The 7,240-nt window shown below is 37.2% G+C and overlaps 1 pseudogene; it reads right to left on the bottom strand.

Moving 5' to 3' along the window:
- Window positions 1-6,372: 6,372 nt before the first annotated feature.
- On the bottom strand, window positions 6,373-7,009 carry LOC103269304 (annotated as a pseudogene).
- Window positions 7,010-7,240: the final 231 nt, after the last annotated feature.

The following is a 7,240-nucleotide window of genomic DNA, read 5'->3' as shown; positions in this document are numbered from 1 at the left end:
TCTACAATCAAGTATATTCTTCTCTCTAGTCTCCATCATCATAGATGGAACATGACAGCCACTGGAACCCACAGACCCCATTCAAATCTGCCATCCTTTATAGCAAAATAATTCAACCCACGATCTTGTCATTGTGTCTTTTTTAGATTTCTTCAATAGGAAACAATGCCTCATCTTTTCCCCTTGAGTTTCCTGATCATACACTTGTGAAGATTATGTTTGTTATTTTCTAGAATGTACATTAATTAGTGTTTGTCTGATAATTCCTCATGATTAGATTCAGGTGACACCTTTTTTTGGACAGGAATACCATATAATTGATGCTGTGTTCTCATTGCATTCTATCAGATAGCGCCCAATTTTATTTGTCTAATTGCTGGTAATGTTAACCTTGATTCTTTGATTAAAATACCATCAGGCCCATTGTAAAGTTGCTTTTTACCCCCTTTGTAATCAGTGAGTATTTTGTGGGGAGGTATTGTGAGAATGTGTAAATATTTCATTCCTCACCAAACTTTCACCTACTAGTTTTAGCATCCACTGATTCATTTCTTGGCTGAATTAATTGTCGCTATTAAGGTGACCAAATGGTGAATTTTCTTATTCCATACATCCTTGTGCATTCATCAGATGGAATATCACTGTAAGAAAATGCCTTCTCCTCTCCCCATTTGTTTATATTGGTATAGACCCACGGATTCTTTTCTTATTTAATGGGTTATAATCTATTATTATATATTTTAGAATCTATCATTATTTATTTTGATGCTCACAGACTGGACCAGTGGGAGCCCCTATTGTGCGCTTTTGATGCATGCCCATCTTTCCTTAAGCATTTTCTTACAACTTGATAAAACAAGATGCTCAAGATGCTTCTTGCACTTTCCCTCCCCAGTCTTGCAACTGGTCACTCCCGGAAGACACCCTGGCTCCTTTTAGTGGAGAGCAGCATTTAGAAATCAGGATCCAGGTGCCAGACGTGGTCATTACTATTTGAGTGTCACTGCTTTCAAACTTTTGGTGGATTGAGCTAGGGAATATATGAGAATATGTACAAAGACACATCCACCATGTTTATTTCTCTAAGTGTCTATCTATTGAAAACCTTGAGTCATATCAACACTTAAAATTCTAATCTAGCCACACACAGTTCATTCTAGTTTTCTGCCTGGCTCCCTTTATTCTCTATGTTTATATATTTGACCAGTCCCTTTCATGTGTATTAAATCTTGCCAGTCATCCCCACCCCCACCAAGTAGTAAATCTCCAAGTACCATAGTCCCCCTTGGGCCTCTTTCTTTTCACAAGAAGGGTGCCAATACCTCGTACAGAACTACTAGACCACCCAGATTTCTACTTTACTCTTTTAGACCTAATGCTTTTTAGATTGAATTATTCAGAGAAGGAGGAGGAAGAGAAGAAAGGAAGAAAAAAATTGCTAATTTTTAACTTAAAGCTGATGCTGTTTGATTAAATTTGTTACTCATTATTCTATCTTTGTTTTCCAATGAAAATTGGTATCATTTCCATGTATGAGAAACAAGTTATATTCCTTCCTCAGCAAGTTCATATTGGTGTAACAGCCTATTCTAATTAGGGTAAGTTTGTCTATATGTAAGAACAACTCTACATAATAGTGACTTAGACGAGCTAGCATTTGTTTTTTTGCCAACTTGTTTATTTTTAAAATTAACACTAAGCACTTATGGATTAAGCACAATAAAAAATGCTCTATGTATATTAACTCACTGAATTCTTGATATTCTCATATTGAAAAAGAGGAACCGGAGGCACAGAGAAATTAAGTAACTAGTTTAACATCACACAATTAGTAAATGATATCATTGAAATTACAGGCATTCTGGCTTCAAAATCCATCTTTGTAATAACCACTTTCAGCTGTTGGTCTTAATAACTCTAGTTACTTAAACAAACTCAGACAAAAGTGTAATATATTTTAAAGATCACAGGTGTTCTTAATATTTTCCTCATATTACTTTATATAGTATGGTTCATTTTAGTTCAGTAGCACTCATCCCACTTAAATCTATACCTAAAAAACATAAAGACAAACATATTCATCAAATGTTAGTTCTGCACAACAGCTATATTTTACATAATTTACTCTGACAAAACTGTGGACTGTGAGTTTTCTGTGTCAAGTAGCATCTTTTTTTGCGATTCATCAAACTGTAGTTATAAGAGAAGGAATCATCTAGTAACAGGAACTCAAACTGAAAAGGGAGTGAAGCAGTTCAGGGGAGGCCAAAATCGGGGGCAGGGGAAGCCTATATTTAGGAAGCAACACCAGAGTGCTTTTGGAGTCATTTTAAGTACAGATGTCCATGGACTCCAAGCATATTGCTGCAGATGTTATGCATGCTTTTCATGTAAAATGACTTCATAAATTGAAACCTCATCGTATGCCTGTATTCATAGTGCTTGTGACATAAGCAAATCACTCCATCGAATTCTTTCCTAAAAGAAAGTGCTTTAAAATTTTTGGAAACATGTCTCTTCCTCTTCCTTCTCTGAATAATTCAATCTGAAAAACATTAGACTTGAGTCATATTAACACTTAAAATTCTAATCCAGCTGCAAACAGTTCATTCTAGTTTTCTTCATGACTCCCATTTTTCTCTTTGTTTACATATTTGACTGGTCCCCTTCATGTGTGTTAAATCTTGCCAATCAACCCCACCCCCACCAAACAGCAGATCTCCTAGTAAATACCATAGTTCCCCTTGGTCTCTTGTGCTGGGTCTCTTTCTTTCCACAAGAAGGGCTCCAATACCTCATGCAGGACTACCCAGATTTCTACTTTACTCTTTTAGACCTAACTCTTTTCAGTTGACTTAGATGCTAGTCTTGGCATTACCATGAAAATTTGCTTCATTCTCCTGTGCTTGTTTTCAGTTTGTAAGATGGAAGTCATAATACTTGCTTATACTTCTTGCCCAAGTAAATTACTAACTTTAATGAGGTTTATTAGAGAGATGAGGCACATCTAAAACATGTAGTCTAGTGCTTTTCCAACTTTTTGAAAGTACGTGCACACATATGTTTGCTACAGCTCTATTCACAATAGCAAAAACATGGAACCCACATGTTGCCTATCGAAGCTGGACTGGATAAAAATAATGTGGGACATATACACAATGGAATATTATGGAGTCATAAAGAAGGACAAACATATGGAATTTGCAGCAACTTGGATGGATTTAGAGTCGATCATACTCAGTGATCTATCACAGAAAGAGAGTACCATATATTCTCACTCATAAGCGGAACTTGAACAATTATAATACTATAAGAAAGGAATTGGCAATAGTAGGAAATATTAGGGGAGAGCGGTGGGACTGGCAGATGAGGGAAACTGCTAAGGGTGGGAGGGGCACACCTCATCAACAAGGGTACCTGCATGATCCACGTTTGTATACCTAACCCTGAATTGTACCCCACATCTTTATAATAACAACAAACAAAGAAAGTGGTAGATTTCTTTCTCCTAAATAATGCATGCATAAGAGCCCTTTATAAAAGTTACAGCAAAAATGTTAGAGTAGATCTATTCTGCTAAAAAACAGGTTTGGGTCTGCGGTCCAAGACCTGGCCTGTTGGCCTCACCTTTTCTCCGGGATCCCTGGGGACTGCAGTGGACATTTTGAAAGCCTTGTTCATTTTTCTCACCCTCATTTTACCGTTGAGGAAACCAGGGCTTAATGGAAATCTGAGAACTTGCAATGGGGGTGAGATTCAAGACCTAGTCTTTTGACTCCCAATTAAGTGTCTCTTCCATTAACAAAAATTTTATTACTATTCTCCATTTCTATTCTCGCTCTAAAAAGATTATACATTCTCTGAAATTTAATTACCATCTGTATATAGATGACACCATCATCCTTTAATCTATAATTCTTGTCTATTTTTCTTTGCTGAAAACACATCCACTTTTATCTTAAGAATGTTCATACTTGTTTGAATCACTGCTATTTAAAACAACATAGTGAAGAGTTTTCTCGGTATACATTTTTAATATCTTACTTGCCTTTCCAGTTCAAAACACCAGCCTTGATTTCTATTACTAATGTTTGGGGGTGGTATTTGATGCCTCCTTTTCTTTACCTTACTATCCATTTATATGCAAAATTTAAGTCATCGCAAATTATTTTAATGCATTGGATTTTGTAATTTTTCCAACAACAAACTAAAATCTGAATGTAGTCTACACGCTCCTCTTGTGTTGAACGCTTAGAACACAGATTAATAAAGTGTAAGATTTCAGGATGTCTTTTTGTTCCCTCTGCCTTTCCCCGCCACCTTCCTGCTTGAGTCTTAAGGTGGGTCTTGTTAGTTGAACAGTTGCTTAAAAAGTTGTCTCTTGCCCTGGTGAGCAAATTTTGTGCTGGTAGGAAAGTTACTTGCTCAGTAGAGCAAATTGCTTATTTAGATAAATTGGTTTTCAGGAATTTTTGGATATCAACAGTCAAGTTTTGTTTTTCTTGTTAGTGTCAAGTAATTTTTTATATATGTGTTTATAAATCACCTTGATTTATTTTTAGAAAAAGTTGTGGCAAAATGAAACATGACTGTTTAGTGAGCTCTAGAATTAAGCAGTTATCTAAATGGAAAGCAAGCTGTAATTCTTGATATTTGGTGTGGCTTCAACACAAACCATGATGCTCCAGTGTGTACTTAGATGAGTATAGAGGTAAAGAGAAGATGTGATAAATGCAAAGTAATAGTATGTGTTTGAGAAGATCTTAGAGAATTTTTTTGTTATTTTGTTTTTATTTCAATAGCTTTAGGGGGTACAAATAGTTTTTGGTCTGGGCTTTAAGTGTACCCTCCACTTCCATCAGTGCACATTGTACCTGATGGGTGATTTTTTTGTCCCTCCGCTCCCTCATTTCTCTTCTGAGTCTTCAGTGTTCATTATATCATTCTATGTCTTTGTGGACCCTGGGTTTAGCACTCACTTTTAAGTGAGAACATGGGGTGTTTGGTTTTCTGTTCCTGCATTAGTTCACTCGGGATAATGTTCTCTAATTTCATCCAAGTTGCTGCAAAACACATAATTCTTTTCAATACCTGAATATTCCACAGTGTATATTCCACAGTGTATATATAGCACATTTTCATTATTCACTGATCAACTGATGGGCATTTAGGTTGATTCCACATTCTTGCAACTGTGAATTGTGCTGTGATAAACATGAGAGTGCAGGTGTCTTTTTCATACAATGACCTCTGTTCCTTCGCGTAGATATCTTGTAGTGGGATTACTGGATCAAATGGTAAATCTACTTTTAGTTCTTTGAGAAATCTCCATTGTACTAATTTATGCTCCCACCAACAGTGTATGTGTTCCCTTTTCTCCGTTTCCATGCCAGCATCTATTTTTTAAAATTATTTTCACATTTATTTTATTTTAAAAAAATTTTACTTTAAAAATTTATTTTATTTTTTATTTTGAAGACGGGGTACAATTCAGGGTTAGTACAGAAGGGGTCATCGTACAGGTAAAGTGTGGGTATCTTTACTGGTGTTATGTGCCCTCACCCCCTCTGGCAGTGTCTCACTACTCCCTATCCCTTTCTTATAGCATTATAATAATGTTCAGGGCCCGCTTATGAGTGATATTTTAAAGTTTTTAAATGATGGCCATTCTGACTGGTGTAAGCTGGTATCTCATTGTGGTTTTGATTTGCAATTCCCTGATGATTAGTGATGTTGAGTATTTTTCTTCTGAGAAGTCTGCTGTTAGTCTGGTAGGTTTACCTTTGTAAGTCATTTGATGCTTTTGTCTCAGTCCTCTTAAAATTCTTTCTTTCACATTAACTTTGCATAACCAGATGATTATATGTCTTGAGGATGACCTTTTTGCCATAAATCTTCTGGGGGTTCTTTTGCTCTTGTATCTGGATGTTTAAATCTCTGGCAAGGCTGGGGAAGTTTTTCTCCATTAGTCTCTAAAATAGGTTTTCCCATTTCCTGTTGCTTTCTCTTCTTCCTCAGGAAAACCTATGATTCTTAAGTTTGGATGTTTTACATAATCCCACATTTCTTGGAGATCTTGTTTCATTCCCTTGATTCTTTTTTCTTTATTTTTGTCTGTTTGGGCTAATTTAAAAGCCTTGTCTTCAAGTTCTGAGATTCTTTCTTCTGCTTGTTTTAATGTATCATTAAAACTTTCCACTGCATTTGTAATTCCCTGAATGATTTTTTCATTTCTAGAATTTCAGGTTTTTTTTTTAAAGGTGTCTATCTCTTTGGATAATTTTTCATCCACGTCCTGAATAGCTTTTTTTTTTTTACATTTCTTTATGTTGGTTTTCAATTTTCTCCTGAAGTTCATTGTTCAATTTTATTTTATTTATTTCTTTTAATTATTATTATTATTATTGCACCCCCAATTTTTTTAATAAGAGGGTAGGATCCGGGGTTAGTTTTGTAGCTGCGGCTGGTCCCCCGGCCTCTGGCACCCTTGAACTTCTGGCCCTTGGAGCAGATGTAAGGTTTGGTGTGGCTGTGCATGGTTCCTGGGGCCTCACAGAAATGCCTGGATACCTCCCAGACCTTGTGAGGACCAGAGAGCAGGACAGTGCTATGGCCCTAGGGAGAGTCCAAGGTCAGCTGGTCGAAAGTGAGGATCTTGCCCTCCGCCTTGAGGATGCGGCTGCAGGTTGGCTGCTCACAACTAGTGCACATACCCTCAGTTTGGTCACCTCCTGAACACACACATTGTCTCTTATGGTCCCTATGACCTGTACATCTTGTTCGCCTGGCCAGGAAGCTTCATTTTCCGGATCATCCAGGAAAGGGACAGAGGCGGCTGTTTACCGTGACTCATAAACAACCTCTTTGGCACTATCTGGTTGAAGGTGGAGTTGGTTCTTCTGACCAGAAACCTGTACAGCTTGGCCAACAGTCTCAGGTAGATGTTCTGGCTTTTGGGCTTCTTGAGCTGAACCTTTCTGTCCTTGTTGTGGTGGATGTCAACTTCCATGATGGTGCCTCCTGCTCGGCCAGGTCTGGAAAGTGTTCAATTTTATAACAAATCTTTTGAGTTTTGTGTCTTCCCCACTGTGTCTGGAGGCTACCAGTGGTCTGCAATGGTCCTAGCAAGAGTCTAGCTAGTTCCAGCCCAGGTAGATGGATTTTTCTCTTCTTTGTGCTATATGTCTATATTACTTTTTTTTTTTTATGAGTCATGGGAAGTGACTCTGGCCTGGTTCCT

The sequence above is a fragment of the Carlito syrichta genome, unplaced genomic scaffold, assembly GCF_000164805.1.
Source record: "Carlito syrichta isolate Samal-C Ts95f unplaced genomic scaffold, Tarsius_syrichta-2.0.1 Scaffold309186, whole genome shotgun sequence".
In the NCBI taxonomy this organism is placed as follows: Eukaryota; Metazoa; Chordata; class Mammalia; order Primates; family Tarsiidae; genus Carlito; species Carlito syrichta.
The sequence above is the reverse complement of the archived record's forward strand: the minus strand, read 5'-3'. Positions and strand labels throughout refer to the sequence as shown.